This window comes from Taudactylus pleione, unplaced genomic scaffold (assembly GCF_031769625.1).
Source record: "Taudactylus pleione unplaced genomic scaffold, aTauple2 ptg000169l, whole genome shotgun sequence".
NCBI lineage: Eukaryota > Metazoa > Chordata > Amphibia > Anura > Myobatrachidae > Taudactylus > Taudactylus pleione.
In genome coordinates this window covers 747,676-760,403 of record NW_028284571.1, presented here as the reverse complement: position 1 = coordinate 760,403, position 12,728 = coordinate 747,676, and the positions used below count along the sequence as shown (strand labels likewise).

At 41.2% G+C, this 12,728-nt stretch overlaps 1 protein-coding gene across 2 annotated transcripts in view; it reads right to left on the bottom strand.

Moving 5' to 3' along the window:
• FRYL (FRY like transcription coactivator) overlaps positions 1-12,728 on the bottom strand; it is a 310,032-nt gene that overhangs the window by 251,960 nt on the left and 45,344 nt on the right. Inside the window, exon 2 of one of the 2 annotated variants that reach the window (XM_088475243.1) lies at positions 8,194-8,262. The exons of the other annotated variant lie outside the window; for it this stretch is intronic. The gene's annotated coding sequence lies outside the window, so the exon portion shown is untranslated. The remainder of the gene's footprint in view (positions 1-8,193; positions 8,263-12,728) is intronic. 2 annotated transcript variants of the gene reach the window in all.

Genomic DNA, 12,728 nt, shown 5'->3' with positions numbered 1-12,728 from the left:
TGTAGCAGTCCTTGCATCAAACACATTTTGTTAACTAATACTGAATGGTGGCCAAGAGGGACGTGAGTGGGAGAAACTATCCTAAATCGCAATTACCTTGCTGGTAATGGTGGCTAATTCAGCCAGGACTATTTCTTTGGATCAGGATTGATGGGTATCAGGCAGAAATGTGACACAGGATGCTGATTAAACACAGAGGGGGTAAGAGAGTGTGCTAGTGCATATCTATAGGCCACAGGAATTCACGGGACATCGACATTTTACAGGACTAGATTACAAATCTGTCTCCTGGATTCATTTAGTTCAGGAGGTGCCTAACAGGACTGGAATATGGTGGTTTGCCACTGCTGCTCTGCATATGAGCTGCTGCCCAGCCACAGTACCTACAGGGAATCACCAGTTTTGGGGGAACCTACAGTAGCACAGGGGTCTTTGCATTGCTGGATTCCCACTGGACCATGAAAGTATGTCTTGGGAATTTAGACACTTTTTTTTAATTATTCTAATGCTAAACTAGGATATATATATTTACATTACACAGTGCTCACTGCAGCAACAGTGTTCAATAAAATATATAACGCAGTCTGTTGTTGGGTGTAAGAGAAAAGGGACCTGGGCATCCTTGAACTCTCAAAATATAAAAAGTAGATAAGTCAATGGTTCAGATTCTCTACATCCACTAGTAATGTATTCGCTAACAGCAGCTTTCGCAGCGCCAATACCCAACTGCTACTCACAGGCGTAATACAGGTGACTGAAGATCAGAAAAAGGCATCAGGAACTACTTCTTATAACAATAGAACCGCGAGCCTCAAACAAATAGCCGGGAAATTAATATAATCATTTACAGATTTGCTGTCAGTAGATCATGATAAACCTTCTTCAGTGGCTACAGATTAAATGCCTTGCCCAAAGCTAAATAATCTGGTAAAACAATGTTTTTGGATTTGATTCAAAAATAGTGGAAGGGATGAAGCTTTCTCTAAAGGACAGGAGACCGAAAGCCTGATACAGGAATTTTCCAGAAGGCTCAAGTTGAGGGGAGGAACATGTTACTACAACCTATTGGGGCTGATTCACTTAGGGGCGATGTGCAGCAGTACGATCGGATGTGCACATTTTTGTCCATTACCTGCAGCATCTCTAGTTTCCTGCGCACCTCCGGAACAGCACATCACAGCCACCGCAACAACTAAATCACCACCTTTATGTAGGTGGTAGTGCAGCTACAATGTCAACGTCTGAGGAAAGGAGTCTTGGGATTAGATCGGCTGATAATATAAAGGTAAGCAAGCAGCATAGGTCGACGAATGCAGTAATCAGCAGAATACTAGGTTATATGGAAAGGTATTAGGAACAGAAAGAGGGAGAATAATTTGCTAATTTATAGGTCATTATAGCGCCTCAATTTAAGCAATGTGTACAGCTCTGGAGGCCCTGTCGAAACTGGATTATTAGCTGAGACAAGATCAGTTTAAAATTGAATCGCAGCGACACCATCTTGCGACTGGCCGCAAGACGCCATTTTGCGAATGGCCGCCTAAGCACCATTTTAGATAAACTCACACTTTAGTACATGTGGCGATAATACTATTAGCATCATGCGATTGCATCCGTGACCATCGCCATAAGTTACGGCGATTCACCAAAAGCCCATTTCATGACTTTACGTAGTTTGGGTGTTCTGGATAAAATGCATATTATTATAATTCCCCTAAAAGGATATATTGCATTTAGCTAGAACAGAGCAAATGGCCACGTGATAACTAGCCTGTGTAGATAAGCTTCCTGGATAACGTCTGCTCTCACTCCAGGTGGCCCGGCTAGAATACACACCTTACATTAGCAGGCTTCCTGCAATGAAATAACTTCAAAGCCAAGAGTGTTATCTTAGGTCTGGGTCTTGTAGCTGGGCTAATTTGCATCCACACAAGAGTCTGGGAGAATAAAGGGTTTTTCTTTTGAGCCTGGGAAAGGTGGGGGCTGCTGAGAGAAGGGGCATGTGGAACTAGAAGGCTCAGCATTCAACACTGCTAGGTGTTCACTTAGTGAGATTTAAGTGCACCATTCCTCATACACACATTAATAAGCACAATTGTGCTGTTAACTAGTCGCATATTAGCGAATGCATAAGACCTTGTATGAAAACACTGTTTTATTAGCTTCATGCGCACGCATCTGCCCCAAGTTAACTAGCATCTTTATATCAAACCTCGCATACTCACACATTACATATCCACATAAAAGGTATAATAATCTTTAAGGTAGAAGATTTAAGTTGGTTCAGTTAGTATAAATGCTGTGAAATAAAGATATTTGATAACTAAGGTTTTATACATGCTAAGAAAGCCGTGTTTGGTTTCGTATTGATGCGTACTCTTTCAACAGAATTCCGGTATTATCGGTGTGGAGATCGCATCATGCATTCTCAACTTATGGACCGCAGAGACTTCAAGCAACAAAATGTATATTATGAACAACTGTTAGGATGTTGCATGGGGGCGGGAGGGCAGAGACCCCCAGTTGTTAGAGGATGGGATGAGTCTATTTGAACCAGCCTGTTAAACGCCCTGTAACAGATGCTTCCCCCCCTGGGAGCCAATGGCATAAGCAAGAAACTTCTCTATTGTCCTGTCTATTCTGGGGGGGGGGGTATAAATATGTGTGCTCCAACACTGGGTTTTTAGTCTTCTTGCTGAATGCTGACTGAGGGGTTTCTTGCTGATGCCTAACACCTGGACCAGAATGCGCTGCATATGTATACTGTACTTGGGTCTGTATAATTCCTTTGCGCCGAATTGTGTCTGGATCAACAGCGTTTAACTGACTACTTTTACCTGAAAAATACTTGTGCTTTGGAACCACAGATTCCAGGTCTTAAGTCTTTATTTACTGTATGACTGAGTACGCAAATTAGCGTCATCCTTAGAGGTTTATAGGTAGGATATTAGAATGTATAGGCAGGGGTATATAGAGGTTCTGATCCAGTATCATCAGCCGCATCCCCCAAAATAACAAAATAAGATAGAAAAAGTAAAAACTGTGGATGGGCGGCACAACCAAACGAATAAAAATAAACTGAGAAGTGCTGACCATAAACAACTGAAAGAAGGTACAGTCACATGACAGATCAATTAAAATAAAGAAAAACATTATTAGAAGGTCAGAATAAAGAACTAATAACCATCATCCTCCTCCTCATGAGGGGACACACTTTAAAATTGGGAGAAAGACTGAAAAGTAACATAGGGAAACAAAAGTCAGAGATCCGCTGAATAGTTCCGCAACAATTGTGCTGGAGACTCAATTAAAAAATGCATTGGATAGACTTAGTACTATTAATTAAGGATTATACATAATTTATCACATTATGAACAATACTTTGTTTTTATTTACTCATTGAAGTGCTCCAGTACTCGGGATAAAATCTAAGCCCTTCTTTCTCATATAATACAACCACTTACTAAATCCATTCCCTCAAATCATACTTAGGGTGCATATACACCAGGACAATATCATTACGATTTGGCCAAATCGGAATGACAAATTGGGCATATCGTGCAGTGCATATGCCCAATTTGCGCGCTCCCGTGGTTGCATGCGATATCATGTGATTGGCCGTGCTGCACGGCCAAACACACAATATCACATGTGAGGCTGTACATATTAATGAAGGATGGAACAGTGATCGTTCCGTCTTTCATTAAATCTTTTTAGTGTGTACCGACAATCATGCGACGTCCAGGGTGAAGGCAAATCGCCCTGTACATCGGCACGATTGCCGGTCGTTTAGATGTGTACCCAGCATAACTCTCTATTTCCAGCTCTAATTTAATAAATATCTGTAATTCATCCTTTTCCCACTCCCTTCTTCCATAACGCCCATACTATCATATATATATATATATATATATATATATACTGTCGTCTCATTAACTTCCCCTTTAATCAATTGTTTACACACCTGGTCTACAATCTCTCTGCGGGAACCTGCAGAACGGACTTCGCTCATTAAACTCTTCCTACTTTCATTAATATTTATTCTGGATTTATCTGCTACAAATGGCCACACTGAATCCCACCCTAAAAGGTATATTTACTAAAGTGCGGATTATTAGAAGTGGAGATGTTGTCCACAGCAACCAGATTCTAGCTATCATCTTCTAGAAGGTGCTAGATAAATGTTAAGTAGAATCTGATTGGTTACTATGGGCAACATCTCCACTTCTAAAAACCCAAACTTTAGTAAATATACCCCCTAACCTGTAGCCAAATATACGCTAACCCATCCTGACTGTCATGCTACCTCTACAATTACTATTTTGCAGATCCTCAGTAAACTTCATTAATCAGTGCTGACCCCAATTCTATTCATTAACTATAGTTTACAACATCTTCACCAAACACATCTGCAACTTGGCTGGACCAATAAGCAATATCCTCCCGTATAAAACACCTATTTCCCTATAGATTGTAAGCTTGCGAGCAGGGCCCTCTCACCTCTCAGCCCGTCTGTTATTACCCAGTCTTGTTTAATTACGGTTTTGCTCCCATAATTTGCTGCTGCTATATAAGTACATGTTGATTAATACATTTATCTAGTCAAGACTTTTACAGATGTAATTACATTTTAAAAATATACAGTATGCTTGGCCAAAGGCAAGGAGCAGATCTGCCGGAGTATGTTTGGACAGAAGTAAAACATAATGGACTGTCTCTTGTGAGAGGAAATACAAATGCTAACAGGTGCAACTGGGAAAACAAAGTATAAGTTCCCATATTTATAACTACAAATCAGTTGCACTTCCCAACGTCCATACTCAGCTAGCTGATTGCTTTCTATAGTGCATTCTTTTCCTCATTATACATGTAATTGGCCACCTATTTTCTCCTTCATCTGTGATGTCAGCTCCAGCAGATGAGTGACCATGTCAGCAGCTCTCAGTGCATTGTAGGAGTGTGCCCATTCACTGGCACCACAGCTGAACCAGCAAAACTTTGAAAGGGAAAAAAGGCTGAATATGTTAAAAAGAGACGTGGACTGATTGCGCTACAAAAGCGGCTTTTAAACTGTAGATAAATATGGATAATCAATGACGCAGGACAGGCTCCACCCCATGGATAATTATAGGGCATAGTGTAGTTAGAAATGTATTCTAATGGAAGACGACCTAATTTGACTCACTGCATACGTATAGTCTATCCATTCTGTGCAAGTGTACCGGGAAGACAACGCCGTCAACCTTAACTAGAAAAAGGGACACGCTACTCTCTGAAGACGACATAACAGTAACATTAAAGCATGCAGAGAGCATTTATTAAAACTGGTGCACAGTTCATTCGTTAAAAAAAAGGTGCTGTAAAGTCCAAATTAGGGTGAAATATTGCTAGTAAATGAAAGCAAAATATCTGATTGGTTGCTATGGGTTACAGCAGCTTATTAAGAGCTACCAGGTCACTAAGCACACCTTCCCAAAGTGAAAACAGAGCCATCAGCAGATATCACTGGATGTTTAACTAAACATCTAAATTTTTGGGGTATTCAGGTCCATTCACACAAATACAGTTGTCCAGGACATACAGAATAAGGACACGGTCCGTGTAGCTCACTATAATTTGCATCTTGTGCAGTACATTACATTTCTGCTTCAATGTCAGATTGAGAGATGCAGACATTAGAAGTATGGCAGAAATTGATGAGACTAATGTAACTGACATATATTACACACAAGATATACCCCTTCAGTCACAAGTTGAAGACTGAGTTGCGTACAACACGGCGTTGCATTTGTGCACGCTCTGCTCCGGAGTATGTGCGCTGCAAATGTTATCACGTACACCGTATTCTCTATAAAACAAAGTCATATATACATATAGTCACAACCCCAACACACTTCACTCCAAGCTCCTGGACATAGCACTGAGATCTGCGACATTGCTTTGGAGCACGGCCTTGTGAACTAAAGCATTGCTTTCTAAATAAATGTGGTCTATAAAACATTGCTATGCCAAAAGAAACATTCCATTATAACAATTGTAATGTGATACTTTGCTGGCAGTATTCATAGCATAATTCATGGACCTGTATAAGCGCAATATCTCCAAAATATTTACATTCACAAATATTCAAACATTTAAGACTCGATTTAATCCAACGCGAATTGAATAGCGCTGGGAAGGAGCTACCAGAGCTAGTCTATTGAGAGCGCGGTTTTGTCAGAGAATGCTGGTTCTCGCACCCCTAGCGCCTTAAACATGGTGTTTAGTCACGAGAACTGCCATTTTCCGACTAAACTACCCGGTGCGATGCTGTTTCCGTGGCGCTAAGGGCAGAAAACAGCAACGCGCCTGTAGTTTTGTCGGATTTCTGCTCACACCCCAGGAGGGTGCGAGAAGAAATACTTAGTCGGGGTTAACAGCGCTCTGAATTGAATAGCTCTGGGAGCTCCATCCCGGCGCTATTGAATTCGCGTTGAATTGATTCCTTACAAATGTAGCCAGTATCTCAGAGGTCCCTTAGCATTCCACAACCTCCAAAATGTTTATTCCAAACTCAATAGAAAGTGAGTTATTAATGCTACCCAGAGCCGGCAACAGAAATTTTGGGGCCCGGTACACTGATGTGTTTAGGGGCCCCCCTTGAATCCCTCACGTGACCAACCTCAACCACACATTCCTCCACTGCTTGTGCTAATACATGTACCAGATTTCCTGAACTTAAAACCCAGGAAAGAAGTCTAAATTGATATATATATACACACATATACACACACTGCACAATGATCCGGCACTCACTGAAATCGATATATAAATACTTGCTCTGGTGCCTTCCTTATCAGAGAACAGGGTCCTCGCTAAATAACCAACGTACCAGGCGGCACTCAGAGACCATGGACTCTGAGTGCCGCCTGGTACGTTGGTTATATATATATATATATATATATATATATATATATATATAAGAAATATCTGTGAATTTCTCAGATGAAGGCACTCACTTAAAAATTATTGATTTTATTGAGACATTTTTCTTCAAAAAACTTTTAGACGTTAAAGTCAGACACCATATTTGGTTGTGTCGACGTTTCGGTCCAATTTATGACCTTTTTCAAGACTAGTGTCTTTCAAATCACAAGTTTATAGATGTCAAAATCATATGTATGTTCAACATACTGTATCAGAAACGCTGCCTGGCACAATGAGGATATGGACGTGTTAACATCACCTAATCCTTCATAGTGGCAGCATCAACAGCAACCTGCACAGCGCACACATGGAGCTCAGAGCTCCAGAAGCAGCAGCTGTTTATAAATTTAATATTGTTATGCCAGCCTTGAGAAAAGGGCCGTGTCTGGCTCTGAAACGTCGGCAGTTTGGCATGTATTAAATCTCTTTTTGCTTATGACACCAGTCCAGGAGTGCCGCTGATTATTTGCATGAATATTGGACACTTACAGAAGGCACCCTGGCACATACTTCTATTATATTTTGAGTGCCGGATCAACCTTGGAATATAAAATATATATATATATATATATACACATATATACACACACACATATATATATACACATATATATATACGCATATATATATATATACGCATATATATATATATATATATATATATATATATATACACACACATATACATGCATACACACACACACACATTTGTGTATATATATATATATATATATATATATATATACATACACACATATATATATATACACACACATACAGTGCAACAATAAATAATATAGATTTTATATATATATATATATTTATTTTTTTTTATTTTTTTTAATGGATTCCAGTGCTGCTGGGGGTTCCTCAGGAGCAGAGAGGTGGGCTTGCAGCCAGTTTGCACCGTAAGCTTGCAGTTGCACTCGTCTCCCGCTTCTCTCCCTAGGTGGCCCTGGGACAGAAGAGCCAGCACAGCGGCATGCGTAATGACACCACTGCCGATCATTCATAACACTGTACATGCGCTGCTGCAGCACGCACCAGGTGACGGGGTCGCTGGGGAAGGGGTTGCCAGTAAGGGAATTACCCTGGCCGGCTTCATGGTTTGTTAGCGCAGCGCTGGCTGGTGCGGTCAGTACACACACAGCTGTGTATATTAGATTTATTTCAGCACAGTTCTCTACTTGAATTTAAAAAAAAAAAAAGGTTACAAAACGTACTAACCCCAAGAGTTTGGCTGAAGACGGGCCGCTTTAACGCTTGATATCCAACATTGGCCAGGCTTTTCTTAAGCTGATGAGAGAAAAAAAACTGTTAGAACACATCTCTCCCATCATTAAATGTACTAATGCCATAGTAAATCTTACATATGTACAGAGGGTTGGGTATGGGATGCCGGTGTTCGGGATCCCGGCAGTCAGAATCCCAACGCTGACATCACGACAGGGTTAGCATACCGACACTTGTTGGTCCGTATGCTAACCTCCCCCCCAGTGCCTAAACCTAACCTCCCCCACCCAGTACCCTAAACCTTAACCTGCCCCCCTTACTGCCTAACCATAACCATCCCCCTAGTGCCTAATCCTAACCACCACCCCCCCCTCCCCCCAACATCACTACTTATCCCGGCGGCTGGGATTCCAGCATTGGTAATGTAAGTGCCAGCATCCCAACCGCTGGGACGCTGAACATATCCCGTACAGAGATATTAGCACATTCAATACTATCTTCTGTGCACTATAAAAAAAATTCATGAAAATATGAGCTGCTTGAGGATTTGGGAGACCCCGGTCTCCATTCTCAGTCACACACACTGAGATTAACTGGTCCTTCAACCAAGCAGGTAAAGGAAGGATCTAAGCATTTCATCACTCACTTGTACAACAAACGTCCTTCTAATGTAGCACTTAATAGTTAGCACCAGTAGGGATGTACTGATTCGGTGTCAAACAGGACCTTGGTGTTAAAAACACGACTGGCTAGCTAAAATATGCACCCAATAGCATTCTCTGGACAAGTGCTAAAGGGATTCATATAGCCAACTTTACCGCAAGGTATGGGTAAGTCCAATATACCATCAGAAATGTGATATGATGTAAGGTTTTTGAGATATTGTGAAAACTTTAAATTGGAAAATTAAAGGCATTTAATCACACTAAGTGCTCATCAAGACTCCCTTCAGTGCCTCCGGCCCCAAGCAGTGAACATGAAAGTAACTTATGACAGTATAGCTGTGTTGTTGGAGGGAATCAAGTATAAGATTCATGGATGGAATCTTTGTTGTCGAGGTAGTTGCACTGTTAGGTTGGCAAGGTGGATTTAGAAAGTACTGCTGGTCTCTGTTTATGGGACAGTAGAGACGCTAAATGAAGGCATATTTGTTGGCGCCAAAATAAGGAAAATACTTACAGATTAAGTAATTAAAGCTTGGTCCTACTTCAAGGCTGCTGTGCGTGGACTTAGGGAACAGAAAAGAGGCCAACTACATACATGTCCATCATGAATGAACTATTGGACAACTACAAAAATATGGGTTGTAGAATGTTACATAAGATTCACTTTTTACATTCCCATTTATTTCCCTGACAGCCTGTGTAGTGTAAGTGATGAACAGGGGGAACGTTTTCACCATGATTTTCAGACAATTCAGCGTCACTACCAAGGACACTGGGACCCTCCAATGATGGGGAACTACTGCTGGTTCCTTTTTAGAGAGACCAATGGGACACTGTACACAGAAAGTGTCAACATCCTATTTCCCTAAAGCAAAATTACTTTACAGTTTATCTTTTATTAACAATCACATTACAGCTAATTTGGATAGTTAAGAGTTTCTAAGGTTTAGTTTCTGATGTTTTTAAGCATTTCTGTAGTTTTTTTAGTATTTCATAAAATTAATGATGAGAATATTTCTATTAAATAGAGATTACTTGAAATGCTCACTTATCATCTTACTATCTTCAGATATAGCTATTGCTGCTTTTGTTATTTGCGTGTATCTAATAAATGTGACGTGATAGAGAAAATCTGATTTTTACACTGAATTCAGGATCCCTAAATGAGGCGACAACACACACTCACATGCCAGATGCAGAGAATTCTTTACATTTTGTGGAGTAGAGTAATCACTCAACTGTACAATCAGCAGCATTGGGTCCATCTCTGAATCAGGCCCTTAAGTTGGGTACACACTGCAAAGTTATATCTGTAGATCGAGTGATATGCAGATATATCTGTAAATGATGGTCGTTCATATACACTGAACGACCATCATCTTCCAGGGAGCAGCGGGTCCCGTTATGGTGGTAGGCTGACCGCCCGTTCACACCACGATGGACAGATATATCTGCCATCGGCTGTGCAGCACAATCGACGCGATATGTCTGTAAATTACGTAGTTCACAGACAGTCCCTCTTTCGGGCACTCAAACGGTCGTTTGAGAGAAATGGCATGCAAGAAACATGACAATATTGAAAATTGCTCCATCAGTTTAGATGGGCAATCGGGTGAGCAAACACAACTGAATTCTCCCCCATTGATTTCTGCAACTAAAATGTTAAACGTTACATTCTTACTAATACCACAATTACCAAAGTGTCCTTATTTTTGGAAGGATGGTACAAAATCTTTAATGCTTATCTTTACAGGGATTTATACACTTACAAAATTACAGTCTGGCTATATAATAATGTGCTTGTAATCTCCTCATGTACTTTAGCTGAAGTCATTAAAAAGAGCACACACTCTAAGATAAAACTATTTTGTTTCATTTTCTAAACACTTGTCTATACATACAATCTCAGACAATTCACGCTAAATGTATACATTTGGCCATATTCAATTAGCGGCGATAATATAAATGTGGGTATTTCTTTCTGAAGGACAGCCCCCCCCCCCCCCAATGATAAATGATCAGAAAAAAAATCGTAAGTTGCCTACGTTGAAAATGGGTTTCAAGTAAAAACTGTTAAAAAAAACACCTGCTGCAGCCATGTGTGATGTTTAATACACTTGTCGCATCCATACGGCCGCCCGAAAAACCAGACACAATACTGGAAACCCATTTTCAAATGGGGTTTTTTTTGCCACAAATGTGCGTGGTTTTATCGACGAAGTACGCAACTTACAAAAAAAAAAAAAATGTGCTAATTTATCATTAGAGGGGTGTCCAAAGGGTTCTGAAAGAAATCCCCACATTTTTAGGCAAAAATAGGGATTTTGCATTTTATTTCTCCAGGTCTGAGGTAGAGAAATCTTTTCTCCTGTTTCTCACTATATAAGGGCGATAAATTATTGCGGGTGCGATAAAAATCAACCGATAATCAGCCGATATTATCGCTGCTAATTGAATATGGCCCATTGTCATTTCAAAACTGATTTGATTTTATACAAGCTCGTTACCATTTGACTTGTGTACTTTTTTTCTGTTTGAGTTACTTATGTGCAAACAATCTCAAACCTACATTATATGTAGCTATTATGTATACATCTTGAATATTGCAGCCAAATAGCAAATCCACTGAGATTTAACACAAGCCACAGTACAATGGGCAGGCAGAGGATAACCACAACTTGCATTGAAATGGTTGAGTTCTGGCTAATAACTAACAGTATATAGCTCTATTTCTATAGCTCTATATATTTGTATTGTTAAAATCCTGAATAAACCCATTTTAGGTGGCATATTGAAGCCCATGGAAAAAATGGGGGCTTGTGGGGCTTGTCACTACCATGGAGAGAGCTTCTTAGCATGTGCCTGTTCTGGGTACCAGGGCTCAATGCAACATCACTGCATCCACCAGGGCTTTGGGGGATGCCTGTGATCCATGAGGTGGGGGCCCTGCCCTTTTAATTTTTACTGGGCCCCACAATCTCTGATGGCAGCCCTGCCCCATACATTCACCAAAGGCAAAACCGACTGCATCGTTATCTGCAAGTAAGGTGTATGCCATCTCCAACATTTGTCCACTGCCTGAATTATCTATTAAGGTAGCATTAATATTATACAGCATTGTCTGCAAAGTGGGACTGCACATTATAAATTAAAGTGGACATTAACAGCTTGTTCATGGGAAGAACCGCTCGCTTATGCAGACACCTCTGTGGAGCACTTGCCTAATCCTAAACCCCTCTATGCCGCCATCATCAAGGTTTGTATCTAGTGGCCAGCAAACCAGCAACTCTACTAAGCGCTACCTATCATAAGCGCACACTCCTGCTATTGCTGCCAGGGGTAGCAATAGTAATAATACTATCCAGACCAGATATTAGTGGGAAAATCCAAAACAAAATCAATTTTTTATGGGATGTAGTGGGTATGCCGGCGGACGGGACGGCGGGCGTCAATATACCAACGCCAGAATCCCGACGCCCAGCAAAATGCCGACGCCGATATCCCGAAGGGGATCAGCATCTCGATGGCCTGAATCCTGAACAATGGATCTGGGTATGTGCCGTTAGCCCGGGGAAAGAAGGGGGGGGGGATAAGCTGTGGGGAGCGGGTTTAGGGTTAGGCACCACCGGGAGGAGGTTAGGCCCCCCCCCTGGAAGGGTTAGGCACCACTGGGGGAGGTTAGGGTTAGGGCACCACTAAGGGATCCTAGTCAGAAGTCGGTATTTCATACCCATTTTTTATTATTATTATTTTTATTGTAAACTGCTATTCCACCGCTGAGACCTGCAACAATGCCCATCTCCTGTGGCCCTGCCTCTATTCCACCCCCTCTGCCCGCCTCCGTGATTCAGGCTGCCGGGTAGG